Here is a 19211-nt window from a genome sequence, read left to right as displayed (position 1 = left end):
TTGATGTGGAAAACTGTATTCTAATATGGTCTTGTATGATTTCACTACTAAGTGGTAATGAAAGGCAATCAGTGCGCCTTGGATTTACTTTATATGGATGTGTCACAGCTAAGCTATGTTTCAGTGAAGGAAAGAGTGGGAGGGAACACATAAAGATCAGAAAGTCTGATAAGTCCCTGTTCCTTAATATGCTGAAGTTGACGGCACAGAAGACATTTCTACACTACATTCTCATCAGTGTGCCTCACTCCAGACGCTCATTTTAAGGTGCCCCAGATTCACTTTCTCCAGATCATTCAAAAAGTAATGAGTCACTGCGCAGACTTATATTCTAAATAAGCTTCATTTGCAGTGCGAGTTATATCTGATAACCACCGCGCTGATTGGTTTCAACACAGCAAATTATCTAGGGCCGGCATCTGTGAGAGGATGCGTCTCTGTGAAGGATTTTATCTGCATTTTAAATTCCTATGTGTGACCCGTGGGAACAGGCTCTCTGCGCCGCCATCTGTCTCTGAGCAAACACATGGACATCGGCTCCATAAGCTGATATGATGTTGAATGACTCAACAAGGGCTGAGAGTCCACACAGTTTAAAGATGCTCATTTAACGAGTGTTATGAACGCTGGTGTGTATTTCACAGAGCGGTAATTGTGCTGCTCCTAAACACCATATAGTTCATAGAGTGGGCACTGAGCTGCTGCACTTTATGCTCCATGTAAAACAATGTCATTGCCAATCCGCTGGTCAGTGTGGTTTATCAGAGGGCTTTTGTGTGCATGTATGGACACAGTATAATTGATGGTGCTGTAAGTGTCAAACTTTTCCTCGCTTGCATCACTGCATCATGTATGTTTTAAGGATTTGAAAGCCATTTTTAGCTAATTGCGCATTTTTAGAAGCATTGCGCACGGTACCAAACCGTGTCCACGCACAGTGACAACACAGTGGTGTCTCTCACGGGTGACACGGTTCTCGGCATGTGTATTTAAACAGCAGATGAAAGAGTCCCCGTAACACATAACAACGTTAGCCACGGGCCGGTGCCCCCTGTAAATATAGTACTCCCACCCCCCGCCGTGGAGCTGGCGGTACCCTAATGGCATTACGCGAGCGGAGGACGCGGGCAAATCACATTTCCTCTGCGAAGGAGAGGAGAAAAGGGAAAAGCGCGACACGTTACACAAATTTCAGCCAAAAAGTTTTTTTAATCCAATCAAAGCTGCTGCTGCAGAGCTGCACCGGGGGAATGTTCCGAGTGATAGAGATGCAGCCTACTGTCCTTATAACTGCAGTGTTACAAACACAGAATCCGGTCTAAAATCTTTCCACCAACAGATGATGATTATATTATTCTGTAGATAAAGCTCATGACGCTGCAGTACACATGCCAGTGTTCTGATTCAGTAAATCTCAGCTTTCAGCACAAGGCAGATCATATGGGCAGTTGGAGGGGAGCTGGCCGGTTGGTTGATGGGGTGGATGCAGAGATTCTGCCCTCAGGGACCATAACATTTCTGAAAAGAGTTCGCAGGAGGGTGCGGGGCTGCAGGCTGCGGGGCGCAGCAACTTTGTCATTGAAATGAAGCAGGAGATCCCCATGACAAAGACGGCATAGCAGGTGGAGAGAGGGCGGTGCGGGGGCAACGCCCATCACCCCGGAGAGGGTGAGTGCGCACCATGGGGACGCAGGCTGGGAGCAGTAATGATGGCGGGGGGTTGTGTCGTGCGCGCTTCTTGTTTGTACATATCAGCAAAACTCTTCATGGACATTTGGGGATAAGAGAAAATAGTTTGGGCTAAGACAGCATCGATAGCTCAGTTTCAGTCAGTGGATCAGATCCCTGTTGATATTCAGCATCACTCTCCCTTTAGGCAGAGGGGGAGTCGGCGCGCGTCGGGGGCCGGGAGGATTGTAAAGGCACGCGAGCATCTGCCACTATTTCATTACCCTGCTATTAGCTCGCGCGAGACGGAAGGGATTTGGGGCTGGGGGGTAGAAAAGGGGAGTCTGGATCATCTCCTTCCAGTAAGCCTGCCCAGAGATGACACATCACGGAGCCTAATTTTAAAAGTGACGCAGCAACAGCTGATCCGCGGCTGCACTGATGTTTATAGCAACTCAGTCAAAATAAAAAAAAAAACTTCATATGGTTCTAAAGTAGCATTCCACCCTTGCAGTCCTGCAAGTACCTGAAGTATGTGGCATACCATCCATAAACATGTCACTCAGCCTTCCACCAGATGTTGAAACCTGGATTTGCTCCCATTTTGACACAGGAGAAAGAGTGAGGGCCAGCACTGAGGTTGGGTGATAAAGTGTGGCTAACAGTCAATCAGCAGGCAGTCACATCTGGTCTGTGCAAACTAAGAAAACACACAGGAGCAGGCAAATATAAAACACATTATTGTCCGATGTGTGCTGCATCATCCAGTTAAGCTCCTGTTTCAATATACATTACTTTATAATAAAGAAATAAATCAGCAATGTGTATGGGTCACATGGCAATCCCCCTCCTATCTAGTATCTGCCCCTGCATCCTTTCAATCATTATGCTAAGCAAAGCAAGCCACCTGCAGCTTTTTTGCTCCTGACTTAGGGATGGTGAGGAAAGTGTGTTTATGGAAATGTTGAGCTGCCTGGCTGTATAGATATGCCTCCTCGCTGTATTTCAGGAGTTACTTTGTGGTAAAAACCAGCAAGCTTTACTTTTGTGCTGCATCGTCAGCCCACATTGTCTACATCAGACAGTGATTTAATGTATTTCTGGGGCGCTGTTCCCTCAAGAGCAAAGAGGTTCTTGCTAGTTGTGACAGTCAAGAAGAGCTGTTGCAAAATTACCCACAAACAAAGATGACAGTGTATGTTGGCGGATGTGCCACAAGCTCCAAATTGGACCCCCCCCCCTCCATCAGTTAAACATTGGTGCAGATAGGTGTACTGTGATTAGAGGGGGTGTCACTTTCTGGTGTCAGTGCTTTAGACTCCAACTCCATTGTGCTGTGCAGGAGTGAGCACAGCGTGGAGTTGTGTTGTTTATATTTTTACAGGAATATCACAAACATGCAGACATGGCAGCTCATTTTCAATCAAAGCTGGTCTAAAAGCTGTCATGGGAAATGTTGCCTCTAAAGACAATCTCAGAGAATAAATGTCAATTTCCTTATCATTCCATGACTTGAAGCCACACTATCTCCAGTTAATCACACATTTAAGCTCCATGTTATGCTAACATTGTTGCATGGCTAATGTTTATCCAGTGTTTACACAGGTTATTTGAAGTGGTTGCTGATTCTGCCTTCGTATATTTGACCACATTGACACATTCATCAATGTCCTCTTATGCTGATACAGAACCTATCCAGATGACCCTCACTATAGCAACTGTGACAGCTCTTTGTGCATCAAACTAGAAGTAGGCCCTGTAGTTAGAAAGCATTTCTGGTTCCTGCAGTGAGGTCAGCTCCTCAGCTTTTCAACACAGCCTCATCAAAAATCCCACAGTTGGTTGATAATACATCCCCCAGATATGACACATGGTTATACAGAACATCTGGTCATACCTGATGTCATCTGAGATAAAACTTTATCTTTATTTAATCCCAAAATTTATTTAAATTAATTAAATTTTTCTAGGAAAATTATTTTGCCAGAGGTATCAAGTTACATTAATACAAAAGTAAGTGTCAATAAAAATCCAAGAAGTACAGTATGCAGAATGACTGAGCACAACATATGTTGCATGGCTGTAATATAGAGATGTAAGGTGCTAAGTAAATGCAAATAGAGACCAGTGGGGGAAATGACATAATGACATGATCATCCAGCTCTTCTCCCTGCAGAAAGGGGAGGAGTTATACAGTCTGATGGCTACTGGCAGGAAGGACCTCCTGTGGCGTTCGGTGCTGCTCCTCGGTAGTCTCAGTCTACCACTGAATGTGTTCCTGTAGGACAGCAGTGTGTCATGCAGGGGGTGAGACGTGTTGTTACGAATACTGAGGAGTTTCCTCAGTATCCTCCTCTCCGTCACCTCCACCACAGACTCCAGCTCCACTCCCAGCACCGAGCCATCCTTCCTAATGAGCTTGTTGAGTCTGTTGGTGTCGGCCGTCTTCATCCTGCTGCCCCAGCACACTACAGCGTAGAAGATGACGCTGGAGACCACCGAGTGGGAAAACATGCTGTTAAGTTCTGTTTTACTCAGGGTTGGAGGTATTAAAAACTACTGGTTGAGGTTAGGCATTAACAAACAGGGTAATAGCTTAGGTAAAGACCATAGTTTGTCTCAAAATACACAACTTCATAACTTAACACATATTTTACAAGGCAACCAGTTCTTTTCAGAGGTTACAATACCATATCCTACCATCCCCCACCAATGAAGGTATGATGGAATGGGAGAAATACACACGCAGGTTTCATTTTCAAGAACTGAAACATTCACTCATGTTACGTTTTCTGTGCAGTTTTTAGGTGTTTGTTTTTTTTTTAACCACAGAATCTCAGGGCTGTCATTCACAGAGAGCGTATAGACTAGCCATCCTGGTCAGCATAGATGTTTAAATTACAGTGTAGGATGCACTGTGTTCGCAAAATGAGGGTAATAAATTGATATCAGATCCGTGGCCTAAATGTGTTTCTATTTTTATAAATGTATCTGTTTTTAATGAACTACCTCAGATATTAATAGGAAGGAATTCTGCCACATCGGCCACTGCAAGAATATACTCACATAGAGCTCTTTCAGGGGTTTCTAGGATAGAATGTTCAGTAGTAGGTACCTGAAATCTACAGGATGGGAACTGCCTGGTAGTTTCTGTTAAGGTTCCAGGGAATTCCTTAAGTCATTATTTTTATTATTTGGTATTGTTTTTGGCACCAACCTATAGATTTGACTAGTATGTAACATGTAACAGGACTCACATTAATGTTTTAAGTAACAATGATATGGTTATGATAAAGAAATGCAATACAACATCAGGTTATTCGAAACCAGCCATTAGCATGGGTGCATCTGAATGTATTGATTAAACCCTGCAGAAAGAGAATGACCCGTCATGTACATTCAGCATAAGGTGCTGCATTGTTTACTTCACATGTATTAGTGTTCATGCTGAGCTGTTCTCATGCTGTAAAGCTTGTTTGCCTTTCTTTGCAGCAGAAAAGCTTGTTTGCTCTCCTCTTGTCTCTGATCAGCTCTGATTGTCTTCGCTGGGATTGCCAACCCATCCATAAAGCCCCCACTTCTACCTGGGGTGCAGTCTTGTTAACTGCCGCCCGGCACTCCATTCACATTTGGAAGGCTTTGAAGGAGCTCCTTGACTTGGTAATGGGGTCTCGGAGCTGTACACAAGGCCCTTGTCTTGTTAGGTATGTGCTGTGTGCCACTACCATTTACCTTGTTGACTTTCTCAGAGCTTTGAAAAGATGCTTTCAGATGTCCTGTTTCGCCTTGAAGAGCAGCTCTCACAAAGAAAGCGTGTCAAATGGTCTCTAGGTATGCAGCAATGATTAGCCTTCTGAAAAGAAAAAAAATATATTCTTCATTTCTACAGAAGGACTTGAAGAAATACGCATTTGTAGCAAGTAAAGTAGCTCAGATGTTACAGATTTGTATTGTTGAATTTCACACATGAAATATTAATGAACCTCAAAAAATCAGAAACATCTTGTTGGTAGTCTCTCCCAGCAGCAAGTTGTTATCGACCACTGTAAATTAGAGCAGCGCTGACAAACACCACAAAGGTATCTGTCTGCAAGGACCGCGCCGGCTGGTTTTATCTGCCACAAAGGCTAATTGACTAACTCTGGCTGGGCTCAAAAGGCAGTCTTACCTTTCATGGATGAACAGTGCAGGCCTGTTCAGGGTGATCATAGGCACTTTTACACTGGGGGCCTTCCCTGTATTCATGTTGTGACAGAGCCAAAGCCCTCCTCCCTGACGGACACACGTCTGGCATATGCTGCCCTGATACCTGATCACTTGTTTTTGAAGCCTCACAATAGCCACTCCTAGTTGACGCCCTCTTTTCATATCTTAGCCACCTTGTTGTTGCAGTGTAATAACTTCTAAACCTTCAAACGCTGTCTTTTTTTGTATCATTCTACTAACCACACCCTTCTTTCTCTTCCATTACAAAAGCTGCCAGATGCTAAGCAAACATTTTTTTTATTTCAGTCTGGTTGCATTTTAAACCTGTTCCCTGTGCTTAATGCCTCTTTGCTTTGTGTCGACTATAAAATCTAACCAGGCTTTTAGCAGCTCCTCCCCTTTGGAGTCACTAAAATCATAGTTTGCCCACAAACCTGAGTGACTCTTTAGGTTCACAGAGACAAAGCTGGCTTTTTTTTTTAGTAAGTTGTGGGTGACGCATGCCAGTGGGACAAAAGAGCGACGACACCAGAGTTTTTCTGGTGTCAGAAAGGGAGAGGGGGAGCGAACAAAAGGCCTCCTGTGTGGTTGGAGTTGAATGTTTACCACGTGCAGGGCCAATGGGTGACATATTTTCAGGAGCGCTCATTCATTAGACTGAAGATTTACCTCCCCCCCTCCCTCCACCTCCCCAGCCGCCCTGGCCCCCACTGCTTCTTCTTCTTCTATTCTGTTTGTCTTGGCAGATGTGAAGCAGGCGCTGGCCTTTCTGTCTCTTTTTTTCTTTTTTTTGACGTGGGGGTAGAATCTGTCTCACTAAAGTGCCACGTGTTCTTAATTTTGGGGCTATTTGCATGGAAACTCTTATAGATCCCTGGATCAGCTTTCACGCTGGGCTAGACACTCTCTGTTGTGATGTTGGAGTGGGTTTCCCCCTCCTTTGGTTTAAAATAATAGTTTCTCTTTTGTGCATTCTCCTTCACTGAAATTCCATCAGTGTGGCATGCAGGGGCAATCAGCAGGTTATTAAACTGTAAATGGATTACCTAATGCACAAATGTAATTAGCAAGCGTCTAATTCATTTCAGCAGAACTAATAAGCTGATGCAATAACAATGATATTTTCCATTTAAATGATTTTTAAACTGCTGTTTTATTGCAATTAGACGTAAGACCAACTATAAAGTTGAGGGCAGTCATCAGATTTGTTTTTCATTAATAGCTATTACCTTACTAACTTCACAGGCAAACCCAAAGAGCATTTGGGCACACCACAGAGCTTTGTTAATAATTGCCTGCTACAGTACCCCACACAGGCAGCGGCGCTCTCTGCAGAGTTTCACAGTAACCAGCTATTGCATGCAATCCACTGCTATTAGTTATCACTGCAGGATCTTGTTTTACGACCTTAATTAAAAGTTCCAGACAGTGCAAAAAGCAGTCGTGTTTATCACGGTGGCCCAGGGGAAGAGGGTACTAAAGGGTGTACTTATTACACGGCCCATAACCAGGCCAGTCCTAATGATTCTCAGACCCATGTGCTTTATCTAAACACATTCCAGGTTGGGCCTGGGGAGGAAACGGAGAGGGGCCTCATTCGTTGAACCTTTTAAAACTGCAGTGTTTAACTAGCTAATAACCTGTGCTTTGTTTGACCTCCATTAGAGGCACAGGTTTGAAGGAAATTCAGAGATTTTTCTAAGATAATCTAAGTCTCTTGTGTGGACACAAACACCAGAAAAAAGCCATTTCTTCCCCAAAACATGACAGAGCTGGGCTTGTAGAAACAACTGTAAGTGTATATTTGTTCGAGTCGCCTCTGAAATCCGCCAGTTGGTTTGAGTCACTAAAAGAAATAGACAGGGGAAAAGCACAAGTGCAGGCGATACAAGTTTTTGGAAGTGTAGCAGGGATAAGAAAGCCCCAGAGTGGGGCTGTGGTGCGGTGTAAAAATGAAAAGTAAACAAGATTTTCTGACAGCTAAAGAGTCTCCTGGCATCAACCGAGCTCATGTTCTCCAGACAGACCTACACCCAGCTACTGAGGGGAGTATATAGGCAGCCGCGGGCCACAGTAACAGGGAGCTGTGTGTGTGTGTGTTTGATTTTGGTGTGAAATCGCATGGCTGAAATGTGGGCCAGAGTCTATGCTACACGCCAAGCAGGCACAGTACCTGCACATTGATGAGGACGGACACATTAAAAGCAGCCGCTGACTCGCATTAAGTGCCACAAACACTTAGTGGCATGCTCCTTCCTGAATCATTCATAGGTAGCTCAACAAATACATTCAAAAAAGTGCATGGAAAGTGGGGGAGGATAGGGGGATGATTTGCATTAGGAAAAGTGGAAATGTCAGACGACCGAGGAGCATTTTTGTGGGGAGCTTCTTCTATACAGAAATGAGTGGCTCTATGCATGTTAATAGCCAGGCTAATTTACTAATAATTTCAATCACAGCCTTGTACAGGATAAAAATAACCTTGAGAAAACACCCTAATGATCTGATTTGGTGTGTTGTGTGAGCGCTCTCTCCCCTCGATTCTCCCTGCCGCTCCATTTTCTCCCCCTATTCATCCCAGTGGGTTTGTTAATGAAAACTTAAGGCTCAAACAAATCCAATACTCCCAAGAGAGAAAATCTCTGCTGGTGTATGGCTGGAAAAAAAGAGAGGGAGAGAGATGCACCAGAAGCATCTCTTTGCAGAGCTGTGTTTAAGCTAATGAAAGAGCTTCCTAATTACTTTGCCAGCGTTGATTTCCATGAGAAAGCCCCAGTCATCAGTCACGACACCTTATTCATTAGTCTTGCCTAAAGGATGGCCCCTCTATTGCCATGCACCCCCCCATCACCCTCTGTCTGCTGCTTTCATTTCTAATTCGTCGTCCTCTCTCTCTCTCTCTCTCTCTCTCTTGGTTCCTGTCCTATTATAATAAACAGCAGAGTTTTCAGAGTGAGAAAAGGGGAGAGGTCCAATAAAGGGACACACTCATACTTGGACCACAATATTCTGGTTTTTATATTATTACAGAGCCTCGTGGATGCTTAAAAAATGAATAGCTTGATTTGGAACTTCATATTAAAGTTTTCAAGATGTAGCCTGTTATGCTATGTAAACAGTAAAACATACAGGCATGCAGTTGATTTTTGCATCTACAATGTTTTTAACTTTTGTATTTATTTTTGTTGCATTTATAGAATTATGTTTTTTTGCAGAATTTACCCCAACAGACCTACATAAGGGAAGTCCCAAGACTGAGCCCTGAGGAATTTTAGTCCATTGGCATGCACAGTTACCAAATGTTAGATTTGAGTAAAAATGTAAATACTGGAATGCGTCTGCCATTTGAAAAAGTAAGAGTGATGATGATGCTATTTTAAACCCTGCATTTCAGCCTCAAAGTACATTTTAGACTTCTGAACCATTTAAAAAACATCACATTCAGTGTAAGTAATTACAGATAAATTGAACATGCTCTTTTTTTGTCAGTATGAAAATTAGAGGCAAAGACTAATGACAGCCCAATGAGCCATGCATTCATCCACTCAGACATAACTGCAGTTCATGCGGATGTCTGAGTGAAGGGGAGAACTGTCAGTCATCTATTGTGGAGCCTTTATCAAACGACATCTGTCTGGAGCTAATTTATCCATGGCTGCGCCGGATAACAATAGTCAGCGTTCTGAACATGGCCTTCAACGCTTGTGCAGTTTAAGCATAATTTCATTTTATTATGACTTGAATTACAATTTTGTATGTGTTTTAAAACAGCAAATTATAATTCCTTTGAATATGGCAAAGGTTAAAACTGGCTTCTGTAAAGCTTTTCATTGTTGTATTATAAACATCTTGATGTTTTGTGTAGTATTAAACTTGTATGGTTTTAGAGTGTGTTTTACAGTGAGGTCAAAATCTGCCAAATTAAACTTTATCTCATTAGAAACCAGTTAGTGTGAGTTTTTAAGCAAAATTTGGGAGCTGAAGCTACATACACATGAACATAAGTGGGCACGGGATAGAACTGTGTGGTACACCAGTTGACAGAGGTCTATTGATTGGAAAAATGCCTTCAGTACTGCCTAAAATGCAGCATATTGCATCGCATTGGCAAGTATGCCTGTCTATTTACTGATTGTATAGCATGTATAATATTGCACAGTACATGCTATTTTGTTTTACAATCATACTTTTGCATTACACTGTATCCATATGTGTATGCACTAGAGTCATATTGGTAATCTGTGTGAGCAAATACTCAAATTCAGAAGCAGAAATGGTTTTAGAGAATCTTTCATTTTAGTCGGGCATTGTGTTACTCCAGGGAAACGGCCTACCTTTGAAGACTTGTTGTCTAGATGCTTCTGCTAGCTGCTGCTGTTTAGGGATTGGCCTTGGCTGTATGTGTAAGATAAAGATGGGCCTGATTCATTAGTTTTCTATGTTTTGAGGCATTGTGTTCTTTGTGTTCTGTGTTGAAAAGTAGACTGATTGACAAAAGGCTGCATTCTGCACCAGGTTACCCACTTTTACAATGCAATGATCACCCTTCACTTCTGACTGGACAAGGGTAGTTTTTCCAATTGGATTCAATGAATAGCTGCAATGAGATGCAGAAGGGTGATGGCCTGAATCAGCCAATCTGCTGATGCTTGACAGCAGGGACTGCTCAGTGCTGCGACATGCTGTTACATATCTACAGATGTCCACCAATCTCAAACATCTCCTCCCTGACACTCTCCCTCATGGTCTCTCCCCCCACTGAGGGATAAGTGTCAGTGTGTCTGGATGTGCAGATGCTGATCCGTCATTGTTAGGCCAGGCAAGATCCCGGGGTAATAAGCCCTCCCCTCCCACCCTCCCTGCTCCCAATCGCATGACTTTTTGTGGAGGGCTCAGGCTTCTTTGTCAGACTGCAGGTGACCCCTGACCTGCAAGCCCCTCCTCCACCCGGACACACATAAGTCGTGTGCGGTGTCACCCACCCACGGGAACACTTTCACACAAAGACACTTGTGTGCTTTGATAGCGATTCACCCCTGTCCCTTCTTTGCTTTATTTCATTGTGGGAGGTGAAGCCTCCTGCAGGTCATTAGCGCACAGTGTGCTGCGTTTAAAAGAGCCTCCTTCCTTAATCAAAAGAGACAGAAAGACAGAAAGGAAAATGAGAGATGCTGGCTAGAATCCGTCGCTAACTTTCTCCGAAATTAGCTTGTGTACATCACTGTCTGATTGAGGCAGCCTGTAAGAATGCTCAGTTTTAATGTTATTGTACTTTCCACACCATTAGCATTAACATTTTAACAGCATCCTGAGGGATTTCCTGTATCAACTGTTGACTAAGGGAGATAGTCTTAGTCTAACCTAACCTTACTTACTCTTGTGTATGAGGTGTTCAAGAAGCAAAAGCAACTTGACTGTATAGACTGAGTATGCATAGGGAGCCTGAGTGGTATGTTTTTTCACTGAGGTCACATCGTTGCCTGGATTTTAAGAAAACACAAAGCACGGAGAGAGGACTGCTGCTGCTGGAAAAAATTAGCAAAATCAGAAATGCAAGCTGAAAGTGGGTGACTTATTGGAATGAATATTGATGCGGACCCTATTTGGAAATTACCCTACTTTTTCTTCACATCAAACCAGAAAAAACAATACTGACCTCCTTTTTACCTTCTTCTACTCTCTTGAAGAAGTATCAGGGTAACATCTATTAAACTTGTTTAAGGTATTGCCAGTTTTTGTTATTAAGAATTCAGCTATTATGAATCAGGGTAGAGCACAAAGTCCAGTCATCTGAATACATAATTTAGAAATAGAGCTGGATAACTTATCCAGGGAAGTGGTGCTTTAGTGGTGTAAAAATGACTCACACAAAATACACACAAAAACTCTATTTATGTGTAATGGGAGCCTGAAAACACCACATGATTGTTCTGTTGATCCTTGTGCAGTTTAAACACAGCAAACTTGAGCACAGGCTTGTACATGTCAGCTTTGTGTAGTCATATTGGTGACCACTGCACACCAGGCACAGCTTGGAGCAGTATGGCAGAGAGGCTGAATACATTATGAGTGGGAGGAATTCAGAATGAGCAGGTGGAGTCAGTCAGCAAAGGCCAATTGCATGAGGTCCTGGCATCTAATTTAAAACCAGCAGGCAGATTGGATGAAGCAGGGACAAAAGGGGCAGATTGACGATTCCACCTGCTAACACTTTACATAAGTATCAAAATGTTCACCCATAACTCAAAAGTAGAAGCTACAAGTTGATAAGACAGTTCATGTGATTTATCTGCATTCATGTAGGACCATGAACAGCAGTCCAGTAATTATTCAGGTCATGAACGAGTAAAAGAAATAACGGAACTCTAAAAATGTAAAAATATTGTGTTTATAGTGTTTAATCTTGTTATACTATAATCCACACAGTAAAGCTCTTATAGTAATATGAGTCTTCATCAGAAAGGCATCTTGACAAGATTATAGTTTTTATAAATAGTTTGAAATGATTTCAGCAGTTTGTTTGGGCTACAGCAGCTTATCCATTGGATCAGAACACACAGCCATGTTTAGATTAGATTAGATTTACTTTGTTAATCCCTGTGGACCCTCCTTCCCTTCCTTGGACCACTTTTGATAGGTACTGACCAGCGAAGAGCAGAAATCCCCCCTGCAGCCCTTTTGTCCTGGTGTCAACATTCTCACAGCACCATACCACATCTCATCTCATCTAACCCTAAACCTAACCACATGTGCCATGGTAACCCCATAATCAGTGTTATTCACTTCACCTGTCAGGTCCCGCACCACCTGCGCCCCCAAAGCACACACACACTTTATCTGAACTCTGAATGTTCACAAACAGAGCCTTTCTTTCTTATGGAATGTTGAGTAGTGTTAGAACTTCTGAAGCTGGCTCAGGGGCGCACCAAAACACACACATGACAGACGTGACAGTGGCACAATGTGGCTCTTGATTAACATTCCAGAAACAGAGCTGCAGGTGTCTGCAAACACTAAGAGCTACCAGCACCTTCCTTTGTACTGGAAAATAACATGCACGTGACCCTAATGGTGCCCTGTGATAACTGCCAAAATATTGTATAATACACCTGATCAAATTGTGTCATCATTTTAAAGGTGAAGCTTTGTTCTTAATACAAGGTCAGCATGGAGACGACGTGTCTGCTAACTAAAGGGTGCACTCTTTGTTCTTTTCCAGACTGAGCAGCACCTCAGCTAATCAGCCCAGCAATCAGCCTACTGTGTGTGTGTGTATTGACTGCAGCATTCATTCCACTCCATTTGGCCTCCCTCTTCAGCCTAACTGTCTTTTCCCATTCTGTCACTCGTTCTCTTCTCTTTCCCACTTCCTCAGTTTCTTTATTTTCGTGGCTGACTCCGCCTCTCCCGCCAACGGGCCGTCAGCTTTGGTGAGACCCACAGAGCGTTTGTGGTGTGTGTGTGTGTGTGAAAGAGGAGGATTTCAAAGCAGGGCCACCAATACACATTAGACCCATGCTAACTAAATGTCCATATGTGCACACACACAAACACACAAACTAGTGCTCACTGCCATAAGGAGTCGCACACAAGCGGATGAAAATGTACCACATCACAGGCATGACACTGTACCACATCAGAAACACACACACACACAGAGCACCTCCCTCACTCTTCCTCTTGAGGAAATCAATCTCATCTGGAGCCTTGCAGCACTGCCTCTCTGTCTCCTGAGTTCTTCTCCTCCTTTTCCTCCTTTTTTTTTCTGCTGCTCAGAGAACACCTACCGCTGCATCTAACCCACGCAGGCTCTCACACAGCCATCCCAAGATATAAAACAGGGCTTCATTTCAACAAGTACAGAGAACTCACACGTCTGTAACAGTTAGAAATACACAAATCTGAATTAAAAATAATAAAAAAACATCAATATGATTTTACAAAACTGTTACTGATGTGTGTGTGTGTGTGTGTGTGTGTGTGTGTGTGTGTGTGTGTGTGTGTGTGTGTGTGTGTGTGTGTGTGCGTGTGTGTGTGTGTGTGTGTGTGTGTGGTTGGGGGAGGTGGGGCGTGATATGAGATCTTGAGCTATTGCATTTTATTTCTGCATTTTACAACCTGTTTTTTTTCACTCTATACTGCACCTTAACTATAGAAAGACAGATCAGCCAAGTATTTACTGAGTATCTACTGTGTTATTGTAAGTGCATTATTTTAAATAGAGGCAAAGAAAATTACAGCATTGTTATAAGATCACATCTTTAGCTCAGATACATCACATACAAAGTTCATGATGAAGAATTAATTTTGATCCTGTCTTCCCCTTTGTGTATCTAGCTCTACTCTGTATTGCTGAAATAATTTTTCTTTGTTTCTATAGCTACTTTTGTGCTGTTTGTACATTGACACTGTATGTTTCAGTGAATTCATTAGCAGAGAGCACACTATCTAAGTGGTAATTAGGGCTGCATTGTCTGGATGTGATCAGGTGTTGAACATGCTAATCCTGGACTCGGTGGGCAGGGCCTGCTCTCACACTGTCATCTCATTACCTCCTGTCTTTCTTTCCCTCTCACTTCTGCAGCTCTTTCTTTCACAAAGCTGAGCTCTGATTGATGCAGGCTTTTCATTTTGTTGATGAAAGTAAACACAGGGTCAGTTGATATTTATATGCAAATGTTACCAGCCTCCACCGGAATAATAAGAAGCAATGTAAATGGAAATCTATAAGGGCTCCTTATTTCAACTCTTTACACAAACTGATTTGAAAGAAAGGAGTTTTGAATGTTGTTTGTCACTCTGACATTGGTTGGATACAATGAATATTAGCAATGCTGCCTTCACTCAGCAAATATTACCAGTCAGAAACAGTAGCAGCTATGGTATGAAGTAACGAGGCTGCAACATCAATGGGGAATATGGACAAACTGTCTGTCATGTTGCATTTTATACCTGTAAAGTTGGACATTTTGACATGGTGGGGATTGACTCACTTTTTAATTGAGCTTCATGTGGTCCCTTGAGGAACTGCAGTTTTTTGTGCTGACATTTTTGCTTGGGCTACATAGAAACCAATCATCATGTTTGAAGACGTATCACAATCTTGCTCTGACTGTTCCTGAAGGGATTAATAAAGTATATTCTATTCTATTCTATTCTATTCTATTCTATATTCAATGTTCTATTGTATATCATTTCATTTGATATGATGGTAAATGGTTTCAGTGAAAATATTTTCTTGTGGATTATTACAGATTTTTTTTTCAAGCATTGGTCTTTGTTCAGTTCTTACATCTCTAATGTTATGCTTTGTCTACATACATCACAACTGATGTGGCAACAGATGTGAATCCAGAGAAAACCAGACATCTAATTCATCCTCCTATAGGTGGCGCTGTCTCAATCTGGTTGAGGTTACCGCTCACAAGTTGGAAAACATCTTTTTTGTGTGTTTCTCTGCCACCTGGTTATCACAACAACTGATGAGGGTGTATATGTGAATTCTGAATATATCAGTGTTTCCCATGTCCCACTCAGCAACATATGGCTGATGATGAGGCAGGACACTGGGGGAGCGGGACAGAGGTTAACACACTTATGAATGTATGGGGTCATGGGTCAGCAGAGGCAAGTGTGTCTGCATGTGTGTGTGGAACAAGTGTGGAGGGGTTGACCATGGTAATGGGATTCACACACAAATAAAACAGGTGTGAACCTAGATGCTCACTGTGTATTTGTGTGTGTGTGCGGCATAACAAAAAGAGGGCCTACCAGATGGACATATGATTTAAATGGTGCATGGAGACACATGTGTAAACACAAACCACGTGTATCATGGCTCATTTGAGATGTTCTCAGTGTATTCTCCCATGACTGTCTGTGCTTTATGTGACCACTGAGTCCTGTATTGCTCTCACTAACGCACTATCATTCATTAATGGCCAGTATTGGGGACCATCCCTGGTGCCATGTGGTTGCTAAGTGGATGGATTGTGGGGACAGTTCTGTGAGCTAATGGTTCTAACACATGTTAATAGACTTACATTAGGTTCATTACAGTTCACAGGAATTAAAAAGGGAATAGATTAGGGAAAAATACAACTTTTTTCTTTTTTTTTAATATTGGCATGTGGTGTCAACAAAGAATTCCGGCCTGAATATCGGCCTCTCACCGATAATCCTACAGATGGTTATGTGCTGAGATCCCAGTACAACACACAACCATGCTACATTCAAAGTCACTTCATTCACCTTTCTTCCCCATGTGATTGGCTGGTTGTTGTTTTGCACATGTGAAACTAATCGAATAGCCAGTGAGTATAAATAATTACATTCTGCAGTTTACTTTCGCTGAAAGCCTCAAATTCAGTAACTATGCAGTTATGGAATCAAGATGTTGCCTATTGTCTCCACCAGGTTTTGCTTCAAAACTGAAAACTCAAATGCTGCAGCAGGGCCACATCCTCAATTCAGAGGGTTAGCCATGTTAGAAGATACAGTGTATTCAAAACTGGAATAGACCTGGACAAGGACAAAAAGCTCACCAATATGTTATGCACTCATTTTATACATGTATTTTTCTGTATTTGAAGGGTCATAAACATGAATAAATGAAAACGTGCACATTTACCCCTTATGTTGAAATTGTAATTATAAATTAATTATTATTATTGTTATTATCAAAAATGAATCTTAAGAGCTGATATAGCTGATAGAGTGGGATATCGCTATATTGATCATTTTGAAACTTTACACTTTTATCAGGAAAGTCTGAGACCGCCTTCTCATTGCAAACATGCAAAGGGATTCAACAATAGCCGAAACATATTTGTACCCAACCACTTCTTTTATTTAATAAAGTTAACCCAAAGCACACTGCATTCCTAACAAATGTGCCTGACTCTGCTACACTGCACAGAAACATTGCACAATTGCAGGGTCCTGGCACTCTGTTGTATGGGAAAGTCAATAAGCAGCTGCTGTGGGAAAAAATAAATAAATAAAATATGTTTTTTAAAATACAAATTATTTTAGTATTTTATCTGTAAATATCACCAACTTTTTCTGTTTTTTTTTTTTTTTATTTTAACTTTAAGGTTTAGTGTTTAAAGCTGCTGTGGGTAAGCTTGTAAGTAAAGTATGAACTTTGCTTCCACTTCAGCATCACCCATTCTGATGGAAGCTGACCTGAGTGTGGTGCTTATTATTTGTTGGTTGTATTGTGTGTAATTTATATCAATGTGGAGCCTCAATGACTACAGGCAAACATTTCCTCACAGACAGCTTTAGCTGAACAAAAGGAAACAAAGGAAGATGGAAGATGATTTTGGCACGATGAAGCAGCAGAATTCCCGGAATAGTCTGCTGGAGGTTTAAGTGTGTGTGTGTGTGTGTGTGTGTGTATGTGTGTGTGTGAGGAGGTTTTGATTGGAAATATTTGTTTTGGAAACTGAAGTTTTGAAACCACAGTTCCACAGTTTACATCTCTTTCATTCTTTTCCTTTCTCACTCTATTTCTCTGCTGCTCCCCCCACAGCCCCCAGCCTTCACCCTCCTAGTGTCCCATAACCAAAATGGACCATTCCACATCACTTGAAACATAATACCTCCCCCATCCCACCCCCACATCTCTCTATATCCTCTCCCTTTGAGGGAATTCAAAACAATAAGATCCTTTATACTCTTCCTTACTCCAGACACCAGCCAATCCAGCTCCCCCTCCATTCCATACTTTCACCCCCCCTCACCTGCTGCTGAACAGTGGAAAAACTGCCTTTAAAACACCATAGTCATCTTCTAGCACGTTCCTATTGGTCACCAAAGAATACAAACTGCATTTGAAAAATAGTAAGAAGGAACATATTTTTATGTTTTCTCTCTCTCTCTCTCTCTCTCACGCACACACACACACACACACACACACACACACACACACACACACACACACACACACGAACCAGCTGCCACTCCAGCTGTATAGAAGTATATTGGCAGTAGTCCTAAATGTGCAACAATTCTAATCACTTATAAGGCACATACATAAACAGCTGCTGGTATTTCCAGGCTATCGAAACAACTAGTATGTAGTGTGTATGAATCAAAGCCCATTTGTGGTCATATAGTGTATGGTGTTGGGGTGGGAGCTATCACCATAGTGACCAAAAAAAACAGAAGGAAGAAGAAAAAAACGTAGGTGACCAGGAGCTTACATGACTTTAGTACAATGTCCTTTTTCTAAAACAGAAGTCTGTTCTTCAAGCTTTCTGCCTGATACAAATAATAGTAATAACAAACTGAAATGTTTTGACAATTCCCACTAAAAATTGGGTTGGTGTGTATGTTGGTGTGGTGTGTAAGTATTGGAACAATGCCCAAAGATTTTGGCATTCATCCTCTGTACACCACCACATTGAATTTTAAAAAATACATATTCAGGAATTATAGCCATTTTCATGCACACAGCAAAATTACAAACATAAGGATTCCATGTGGCGGCAGTGCTATGGCTGGTGCTTTGGATGAGCTGTTCTTTTCCTTCTCCATACTTTTCTCTGCCATCATTCTGGGTCAAGTTCATCTTGGTTTTATTAGTCCGAAGAATCTTATTACAGAAAGTCTAATCTGTCTTTTCTGTTTTTGAGTGTAATCAGCGGCCTGTGCCTTGTTGGAAAGTCTAACGATAGACACCTCTTTAGATTTATGTGGAGAGTTCCAGTGAACCCCTAGTAGTCATGGAGTAATGAGGGAACAGACCACCCCTGTTCATGTAATACTTGTCTATGAGCCACCAAAAATGAATTTGTCTTTGAAAACAGCTATAATTCCACACTTCTTTCAAAACTTTTGAACTTTTGATGTGAAAGAAGCCATGTGCTTCTTTCACATCTTGAGTGTTTGATTTCAGCCTGAATGTGGTGGTGAACAGAGGCCAAATGCCAAAAAAGCCCATTGTACAGTTATGTATAGTTGTTGTACTTCTGTACTTAAATTATTGATGAATATGAGAGTTTTAGTGGTGTGACGTGTGCCAAGCATCAACACACTTTTTCTATTGTGACCATAGTGATGCTGTTTTGTATCATCTACATAATAGCAAAGTCTGTAGTTGCAGTCTTTGCACATACATGAAAGTGTGGATTCAGTAAGGAGAAAAGAGGCGACAGGCACAGGGCATGTGTTTGGAATCATTCTGGAAGCACAGCCATGGTTTGATTAGTCTCAGATTTCTCTCTCTCTCTCACACACACACACACACACTCTGTCTCTTTAAATCTGTCTTTCTTTCTCTTTTTGCCTCCCTTAGCGATCTCTCCATCTTTCACTGTGTACCTCTCCTA

The sequence above is a fragment of the Parambassis ranga genome, chromosome 10, assembly GCF_900634625.1.
Source record: "Parambassis ranga chromosome 10, fParRan2.1, whole genome shotgun sequence".
Taxonomy (NCBI): Eukaryota; Metazoa; Chordata; class Actinopteri; family Ambassidae; genus Parambassis; species Parambassis ranga.
The sequence above is the reverse complement of the archived record's forward strand: the minus strand, read 5'-3'. Positions refer to the sequence as shown.